Below are 9,903 nucleotides of genomic sequence, written 5' to 3' on the forward strand. Positions count from 1 at the left end.
TTAAGAAAGAAAAACAAGGACACTATATCCTTGTAAAGAGAATAGTCCAAGAGGAAGAGATGACAATCATAAATATATAGGTACCAAATACTAGTGCACCAGACTATATAAAACAAATGCTAACAGACTTGAAAAATCACATAAGCGCTAATACAATAGAGTGTAGGAACTCAATAACCCACTGTCACAAATAGATAGATCAACTAGACAATGAATAAAAAATGCAATACTACAACTCAATCAAACTCTTGGAGAAATGCACTTAACAGATGTTTACAGAGTGTTCCATCCCACAAAATAAGAATACACATATTTTTCAACTGCACACAGGTCATACTTCAAAATAAACCATATACTTGTTAATAGAAGATGTTTAAGTAACTGCAAAGGAATTGAAGTTATCCCCTGTATATAATCAGACCATAGTGCAATGGAATTAGAGATCAATAACAAAAGAAACCACAAGATTTTCATAAACACATGGAAATTAAACATGGTACTCTTGAACAAGCAATGGGTCACAGAGAGGAAATTAAAGAAGTCAAGCATTTCTATAATTAAATGACAATATCATTACAACATATCAGAATTTTTGAGATACAATAAAAGCAGTGTTAAGACAGAAATTCACAGCAGTGAATACTCATATTAGGAAAACAGAGTGAGCCCTATTAAACAACCTGATGCTGAACCTCAAGCTTCTAGAAAAGGAAGAGCTGGACAAACCCAAAGCTCATAAGATGGAGGAAATTATGAAGATCAGAGAAGAAATCAGTGCAATGGGGACTAAGAGAACGATACAAAAAGCAATGAAGAAAAGAGCTGGATCTTTGAAAGAATAAACAAAATTGGCAAAACCCTAGTCAACCTTACCAGAAAAAGGAAAGAAAATACCCAAATCCATGAAATTAGGAATGAAAATGGTGAAATTACAGCATACCAAGCAGAAATCCAGAGGCTTATCAAGACCTATTATGAGAATCTATACAATATTAAGATGGAAAACACAGAAGAAACGGACAGATTTCCAGATACATATGAATTATAAAAGTTGAAAGAAGAAGACCTAAAAATTCTAAACAACCCAGTATCAGTCAATGAAATTGAAAACATAATTAAAAACCTTACCAATGAAGAAAAGCCCGGGTCCTGAAGGCTTCACTGCTGAATTCTATAAGACATTTAGAGAAGACCTAATGCCATTACTGTGTAAACTCTTCAGTGAAATTGAAAGGGGAGCAATACCCCCAAATTCCTTCCTGGAAGAAAGCATCATCTTGATCCTCAAAGCAGAGAAAGACCCAAATGAAAAATAGAACTATGAGCCAGTCTCACTAATGAACATAGATGCAAAAATGCTTAATAAGACACTGGCAAACAGAATCCAGATCATCACGAAGTCATACACCCTCATCAAGTGGGATTCATCCCAGGGATGCAGGAATGTTTCAATATATGCAAATCAATAAATGTAATATGCTATATTAATAGAGCCAAAGACAAAAATATTACAGTCTTAGTAGATTCACAAATAAGTGTTCAACAAAAACCAACATGCCTTCATGATAAAAACGCTGCAGAAAATTGGAATAGACAGTCTCTATCTCAACCTGACAAAAGTCGTCCATGAAAAACCAACAGCCAACATCCTCCTAAATTGTCAAAAACTGAAATCTTTCTAAATAAAATCAGGAACAAGACATGGATGTCCGCTATCACCACTCCTTTTCAATATAGATTTGGAAACATTAGCCATAACAATTAGACAACCAAAAAAATGTATAAACATAAGCAACAAAGAAGTTAAACTGTCAATATTTGCAAATGTCAGGATACTCTATATAGAAGACCACAAGAACTCCACCAAAAGACTTTATAAGCAAATTCAGTAGAGCAGCTGGATACAAAGCCAACAAAGAAAAATCAATAGCTTTCCTATTCATGAACAACAGACTCCCTGAAAGAGGAACTGGAGAAAAAAAAAATCCAAAATACTTAGGAATCAAGCTAACAAAAGGAAACAAAGACTGCTACTCTGAAAACTATAGCACTTTGAAAATGGACATCAAAGAGGATATCAGAAAATGGAAAGGCATCTCTTCCTCCTTTATACGAAGAAGCAATGTAGTGAAAATGGCCATACTTCCTAAACTGCTCTACAGATTCAGTGTAATCCCAATTGAAATTTTAACAGCATACTTCACAGACATTCAGAAAACAATCCAAAAATTAAGTAGGAACAAGAAGAAATCTGGAATAGGAAAAGCAATTCTAGGCAACAAAGGTAAGTTAGGGGGTATCACAATCCCCAACTTGAAACTGTACTATGAAGCTACTGTGATAAAAACACCATGGTACTGGCAAAGAAACAGGCCTGAGGACCAGTGGAACAGATTAGAAGATGCAGATGCAACTCCAGACACATTCAGCCACCTCATCTTCAACAAAGGAGCCAAACAACCTCACTGAAGGAAACACAGCCTCTTTCATATATAGGACTGGAAAAATTGGGGTTCAACTTGCCAAAGATTAAAACTAGACCTATATCACTCACCACTAACTAAACTAATACTAAAATGGATTAAAGTTCTAAATTTTAAAACATAAACACTAAACCGGCTGGAAGAGATGTTAGGGAGAACTCTTGAATATATTGGTGCAGGAAAAGTTTCCTTGAACAAAACCTCAGTTGCATGTGAACTAGCACAAAGAAGCAACAAGTGAGATCTCATCTTATTAAAAAGCTTCTCCACAGCAAGAGAATACACCAATAGTGTGAAGAGACAGCACAGAATATGGGAAAAAATTTTACCAACTGTTCCTCAGACAAAGGTTTGCTATCTACAATATATAAAGAACTTAAAAAAAATCAGACCTCCCTAATCTAAAGACCCAATCAAAAAATGAGGATCTAAAATGAACGAACATTTCTCAGAGAAAGTAGAAATAGCAAATAAACATATGAAAATATATTCAACATCACTGGTCATTCAAGAGATTGAAATGAAAACAACACTGAGATTCCACCTCACCCCAGAAAGAATGGCTGCTATCAAGAAATCAACCAATAACAAATGCTGGCAGGGTGGTGGGGAGAAAGGAACCCTTCTCCATTGTTGGTGGGAGTATAGATTGATGCAACCACCATGGAAATCTGTATGGAGATGCCTCATGGAACTAGGATTAGAGGTCCTATTTGACACAGCTGTTCCCCTACTGGTTATCTTCCCCAAATAATAAAAAGAATTGTACCACAAAGTTATATGTGCACCGATGTTCATATCAGCAGAGTTTGTAATAGCTAAAGCTTGGAAACAGCCCAATTGCCCATCAACTGAAGACTGGATCAAGAAAATGTGTTTCTTTATAAAATGGCATACTACTCATCCATAAAGGATGAGAAATTAGAGATATTTATAGTTAAATTAATGCACATTGAGGCAATTCTCTTGAGTGAAATAAATGGGACAGATGTGTAAATACTGAATAGTTTCTCTGGTGTGAGAAGCTGAAAATGTAAATAAGGATCAAAAGGAAGGGGAAGGCAGAGGGGTAAGGGAAAGGAAAGAAGGGAACAAAATAAATATGGGAAAAGGAAGAAACAGAAACAATCCTTGTAAATAGGGAGGGGTGGAGGGGTTGAAGGCAGAGGGGTGAAATGGGGAAAAATCAGAACCAAGATATAACACATTCCCAATGATGAATGTCATTGTATTACATACCTAAAATGTGCCAATACCATTAATTTTCAAAAATGAAATTTAGCCTGTTACAGTAAAAGTTGTCCTGTCATTTTTATACTTCCTCAACAAAGAAAGATTTTCTTTTCAATTTAAAAATCATTGTAGATTTTACCTTTCATCTAGTATGATATTTTGTCACACTTAATTGTGATTTAGTTAAACATTGCTTTGTTTGATATCTAGAGTGAAAATTGTTGTCTTAATACATGGAAAAATTCTTAAAAATCATTACCATTTTAACTTTCTTCCTCAATTTCTAATAGGAATTTCCTTTTAAATTGGTGATTTTTTTTCTTTTAACTTTTGAATTAGTTTTGAGTAATAGTGCCTTAATTAGCTATTTAATACATAAAATATTTTTCAAAATAAGGACAATTATTTTACTTTTATCTTAAACTCACATTTTCAGTTTCCATATTTTCTGACAATTATTTTTCATCTTTAGTCGTTTGTTCTATACAAAAGCTATTTTAACACAATTTGTTCCACTTTGCTTAAAGTACTGTTGTAAACACCTATTTTTCCATCTGTTCTTATTATGTTGATAATGTAATTTCAAACTGTTTAATTAGAGCAAATTTAACATTTTTGACGGTGATCTATATTCTTCAGGATCTGTCATTAAATTTCCATGTTTTCACATAAATCTTTCTGTGGACTGAAACCCTTTTTAGGTTTCAACTGGTAATAATAACCAGCATTAGTAATGGTGCTGCAAAAAACAGCATAAATTGAATAAGTACCATTGCTGTCAAGGTCATAAAGAAATAGATGTATATAATCCCTGTCCAGCTCACACTCTGATGAAGGAAATGAGTGAAATAAAAATAAAGCTACTACTTATAACCTAATACAATAGATTTCCTTATTGGTAAATTGTTCGTATCTTACTTTTTGCATGTTAAAAATACAAATGAGTGAGAATCTGAGACAGAATTCAAGAGCCAGTTTGGGTCAGTGTGAGGCTTCCCAGGAGCACACACATCTAAAGAGAGAACAGAGTTGGGGGACCCCTCATACCTGTTATCTGGGCTCCCCAAGTCTGTGAGGGGCTCCAGTGAACACAGTCATTTTTCCCCATATAATAAATTATTTGCCTCTGATTTGTCATAAGAAGCTTTTATTAGATTCAGTAAGGTCCTTCTATACCTATTTTCTTCAGGGTTGTTTCATTATTTTTCTATATGTCTCTGTTTTTCTAGTTTTTCTATATTTTTAAAAATTCTCATAAAACACAATGTTAACATAATTTTTAATTTTACTAATTAAGTAATTTTCTTCTCCATTCTTTTTCTCAATATAATTATTTGTAATTTGAATCATTTGAATTATTTGAATGTAACAACTTCATTGATACAAGCTATGTATAACATAGATTGACACTAATTTCGTTTACCATTTAAAAAAAATTAGTAATATTTTCCAGAAATGTATTCAATTCTCACTTCTGTATTTGTTTGTCCTCAGATTAAGAATGATAAATGTATTATTGTATTTTGAAACAATCAGAGTCTTTTAAATTTGTGACCAGATGAGAGCCCCAGCTGAGCACCCTCACAGCGAGGCTTGGGCTCCAGCACCAAATGTTCATTGAGGAGATGAGGAGCTGTGAGGGGAGAGAAAAACCTTTGGTCAGGCTACCATGACAGGAAAGACAAACACAATCTCAAGATCACCAGGAAGAGGCTAAGAGACACTCTGAGGATTTCTGGATGAGGGGAGCAAAGCAAGGATGGGGGCTTCCCTGGTCGGGGGGGTTGCTTCTCTGGCAGGGTAGGCACCTGGTTGGGTCTGGCAGGGCCTCAGCTCAGGGTGAAACTGTGAGGGGGCTGAGAGGAGTCCTCCAGGCCTTAACGTGCCATCCTCCTCTCAGGCAAATGGCTCCCGATTAGGGGAGCTCCCTTGGTTCCCCAGTGGGGCTCACTGCTCTCTCTGGTTGACCTTCCTTTGAGGTCCTGATCCTGGAATCCAAGATCACTGCCAGGTTAGAGCAATGCTGTGACAAAAGCTGGCACTTACTCGTCCAACCCCATATTGGAAATACCTTGGTATAGTCAGTCTTTGGGGAGGACATCATATAGGTAAAGGCAGACTCCTAGACAGAAACTCCCCAAGTGAGGACCATGCCTATGTGCAGAGCAGAGCAGGCAGCCATTCCAAATTTTAATGCAATAAAAAAGATGGCTATAAAGTGAGACACAGACAATGAACTTAATCCTGATATTAGGTACCCATAGCACATTTTTAGGACCAGCACTTATAGAATTGTTAAACTTTTTCATTTTTATTTTGTGTTACCTTTTTTATTTTGTTGCTAGGTAGCTCTGTCAAGGGCTAGAATCTAGGGACTAGCTCCTGGATTATTTGTCAACTTGCTATTGAAAATATGAGAAAATGGAAACACCAGTATAATCATAATTTGATCAAAGGTTGAGGTCAGCTATTCAGTTCCTTGGAGAACACAGAATTTTGATATATAGAAAGAGGGGAGGAAAATCAGGAAACATGCACTCACACATGGATTCAGGGTTTGCTTTCCATAGGGCACAGGGAAGGTTCAACTTTCCTGATTTTCAGAAAAGCTGGGGGAGGCATGTCCACACTTAGAATGAAGAAGTTGGAATTTTTTATCTTTAAAAACTTTTTATCATTAAAGATCCATTTTGCCTCTAGCTTAGAGCTTCTTTTGTGTGCAATATTAGTCTCTTGTTGTGATGAACATGTATTATCTATGTAACTCTCCGATGCTAGGGGAAAACTAAATTCACTCTTTTATCTGGCCACAGTGCTGTGAATATTTGTGCAAATACAGTTCCATGATGGTTACATTTGTATTAACCTGTTCTATATTATTAAACAATATGTAACTCTGGATGCTGTATAAAGCAGTAGGTTCCTTCAGGTCACAATCCGGAGGCTGCAAGTCCAAGATTACACAGTCCCTTCAGCTCAACCACTGTGGAGGAGGTGAAGATAGTGACTTCACAGTGAGCAGGAATTGGGAGGAAGCTCATGGTGATACAGAAAGCAGAGACAGAGGCAGAAATTGGGGTCTCTCAGAGATCCACACCCTGGTGTGGATTAACTGGGGCTCATACTTAGGAGCAGCACCCAAAGACCTCACCATGTCCCATGAAGACCTCAGAACTCAGAGATTCTCCAGTACCATATCACCACTCTGAACTACCCTCCCGGACATGACAGTGGGATAAACTACACCCAAAACATGATGAGCTTCATGATTCTCTTACATTTCTATGTTTGGAAAATGTATCCTCTAAGACATTTAGTGTGAATCCATAAGTGCTAGCAAATCCCAGTGAGAAGGCTGCATGGAATAGAGCTGCACAGGTTCATGCAGGTCCAAGCCATGGCCCTGCCCAGATCCCATTAATTTGGGCCCTCAGGCTCCAGCCAAAAGCCCACCTGGAAAAGAGCTGCACAGATGCACAAGTAAAAGCCCAAGGCCAACACAGATTCAATCTTTAAGAGCACACAGATCACACTGAAAACCCACATGGACCAGGGCCATGTGGGTGCAGGCAGATATCAGTCAGGACCCCAGAAAACCCCACCAACTTGGACCCCAAAGCCACAGCCAAAAGCCTGTCTGAAAAAGGAGCTATGCAGTTGCAAAAGCAACAGCCAGAAGCCTTCCTAGATATCACTTGTAAGTGCATGAATAACCCATGGAGAAGCCCACTCAGAAACAAGAAACTCAGGTGCACATCCCACCACCAAAGAACTGCCAGACAACAGCTACACAGGGGGGCAGGTCACAGCCAGAGCCATGCCCAGATACCATCCTTAGTGTGCAGAAGGTCCAGGCAGAACACGTTCTGGACAAGAGGACAGTGCAGGTATCCAGAATCCAGGAATTTTCACAGTAGTGAGCAGGGAAAAGGCCTCTCAGTGGCTTGCTGAGAACTGAAGACCACTGGTTGAGCAAAAAGTTTCTACAACAAAGGCAGCAGGCTGCAACTGTTAAAATGAGAAGACACACAAATAATTCTCAAAACAAGACTTCCAGATCACCTAAGGCAACCCAAAAGGGCAATGAGATGGAACAATGTGATACTCAACTTGATTGGGAACTGGTGAAGAAAGAGGATCTGGAAAAAATGGAGTGAAATAATTTCTCAGATAACAACAGAGATTGTGTCCATAGTGCAAGTCAGGGTTAATAAATCTAGAGCAGACACAGATAAAACAAAGTAAAAGAGCTGAGGAACATGAGAAAATCCCAGCATAGGAAACAAATGGAATCTGTAAAGGAGATGCACACAGTTATCCAGGAGATTAAAAACTCCACTGAAGTTTACACAGCAGAATGAGCCAATGAGAGGACAGAATATCAGATATAGAAGTCAGGATTTCAATTAATGACCAGGAAAAGAAAAAAAAATTAAATAGTTAAGGTCTATGAGAAATCAACCCACTAGCTGCTAGACAATGCAAAGAAGAGTAACATAAGTCTGATTGGAGCCAATTAAGAAACAGAAGAGAATGAAAATGACATTTTAAAAAAAGCTGTTCACAGAACAAATGGTAGAAAACGTCCCAAGCAGGGGAATAGAAATTGACATACAGACAAGTGAGGTATATAGGGCTCCCACTAGCTATGATCACAAAAAAATTATACCAAGGAATATAATAGTTAAGATTTCAGAGACCCAATAGAAGAACAAATTTCTACAAGCAGTTGGGAAAAAGAAATAAATAACAAAGGAGAGCCCATCAGAATCACAGCAGACTTCTCAACACAAAGCCTCAAGGCAAATAGAGCCTGGAGTGAAGTATTTCAAGTCCTAAAGGAAAACAAACTCCAACCCAGAATGATGTAACCCACAAAAATATCTTTCAAAATCCATGGGGAAATAAGATACTTTCATGGACAAAGAGTACATGAGGAACTTCATGAATACCAGACTAGCACTCCAAATAACTTTAAGCAATATTCTCAGAAAAGACAAGGAGGATCACAACCCCAGGAAGCCTAGTAGGATGAATCTATCAGGGATTACAAGAAATTAAAGGCAAAGGTTTAGAAAACCACCAAAGGAAAAAGGTAATACAAGGATAAGTCAATACATACAAATTATAACCATATATGTTAGTGGTCTCAATTCACCAACTGAAAGAAATAGAGAGGAAGAATGGATCAAGAAGCAAGATTCAATAATATGCTGCATAGAATAAACACATTTATTTCAAAAACTAACTCATATACTGAAAGTTGAAATGTGGAAAACAATACTCTATGCAACAGGAAGAAAATGAGCAGGAGTAGCTATTCTATTTGCACCTCAAATGGATTTCAGACCAACACTAATTAAGAGAAAAAAAGGACACTGCATCCTTGTAAAGACAAAAATCCAAGATGAAGAGATGACAATCATAAATACATATGCACCAAATACTAGTGCACCCAACTATATAAAACAAATACTAATGGACATGAAAAATCAAATAAGCACTAATATAATAGTAGTGGAGTAACTCAATACCCCCATGTCACAAATAGATACAACTATACAAAAAATGAATGACTAAAAACTAGAACTCAATCAAACTCTTGAACAAAAGCACTTAACAGATGTGTACAGACTATTCACTCAACAATATCAGAATATAAATTTTTTTGGCTGCACATAGGTCATTCTGTGAAATAGACCACATAATTACTTATAGAACATGTTTCAGTAACTGCACAGGAATTGAAATTATACCCTGTATATTATCAGACAATAGTGTGATGAAATTAGAGATCAATAACAAAAGAAATCATAGGAATTTCTTAAACATATGGAAATTGAACAATATGCTTCTGAATAACCAATGGGACAAATTAAAGAATAAATCAGACAGTTTCTACAATTAAAATATAATATCAATACTATATATCAGAATATATGGGACAAAATGAAAGCAGTCTTATGAGGGAAATTCATAGCAGTGAATACTCATTAGGAAAAGAGAGTGATCTCAAATAAACAACTTGCTGCTGAGCGACAAGCTTCTAGAAAAAGAAAAGCAAGACAAAACAAAACTCATAAGAGGAAGAAAATTATAAAGATCAGAGAAGAAATCAATGCAATGGAGATTAAGAGAATGATACAAAAAATTAATGAATCAAAGAATTGCTTCTTTGAAAGAATAA

Source organism: Heterocephalus glaber, unplaced genomic scaffold, assembly GCF_053883595.1.
Source record: "Heterocephalus glaber isolate CG9 unplaced genomic scaffold, H.glaber_assembly_v1.0 deba00001837, whole genome shotgun sequence".
In the NCBI taxonomy this organism is placed as follows: Eukaryota; Metazoa; Chordata; class Mammalia; order Rodentia; family Bathyergidae; genus Heterocephalus; species Heterocephalus glaber.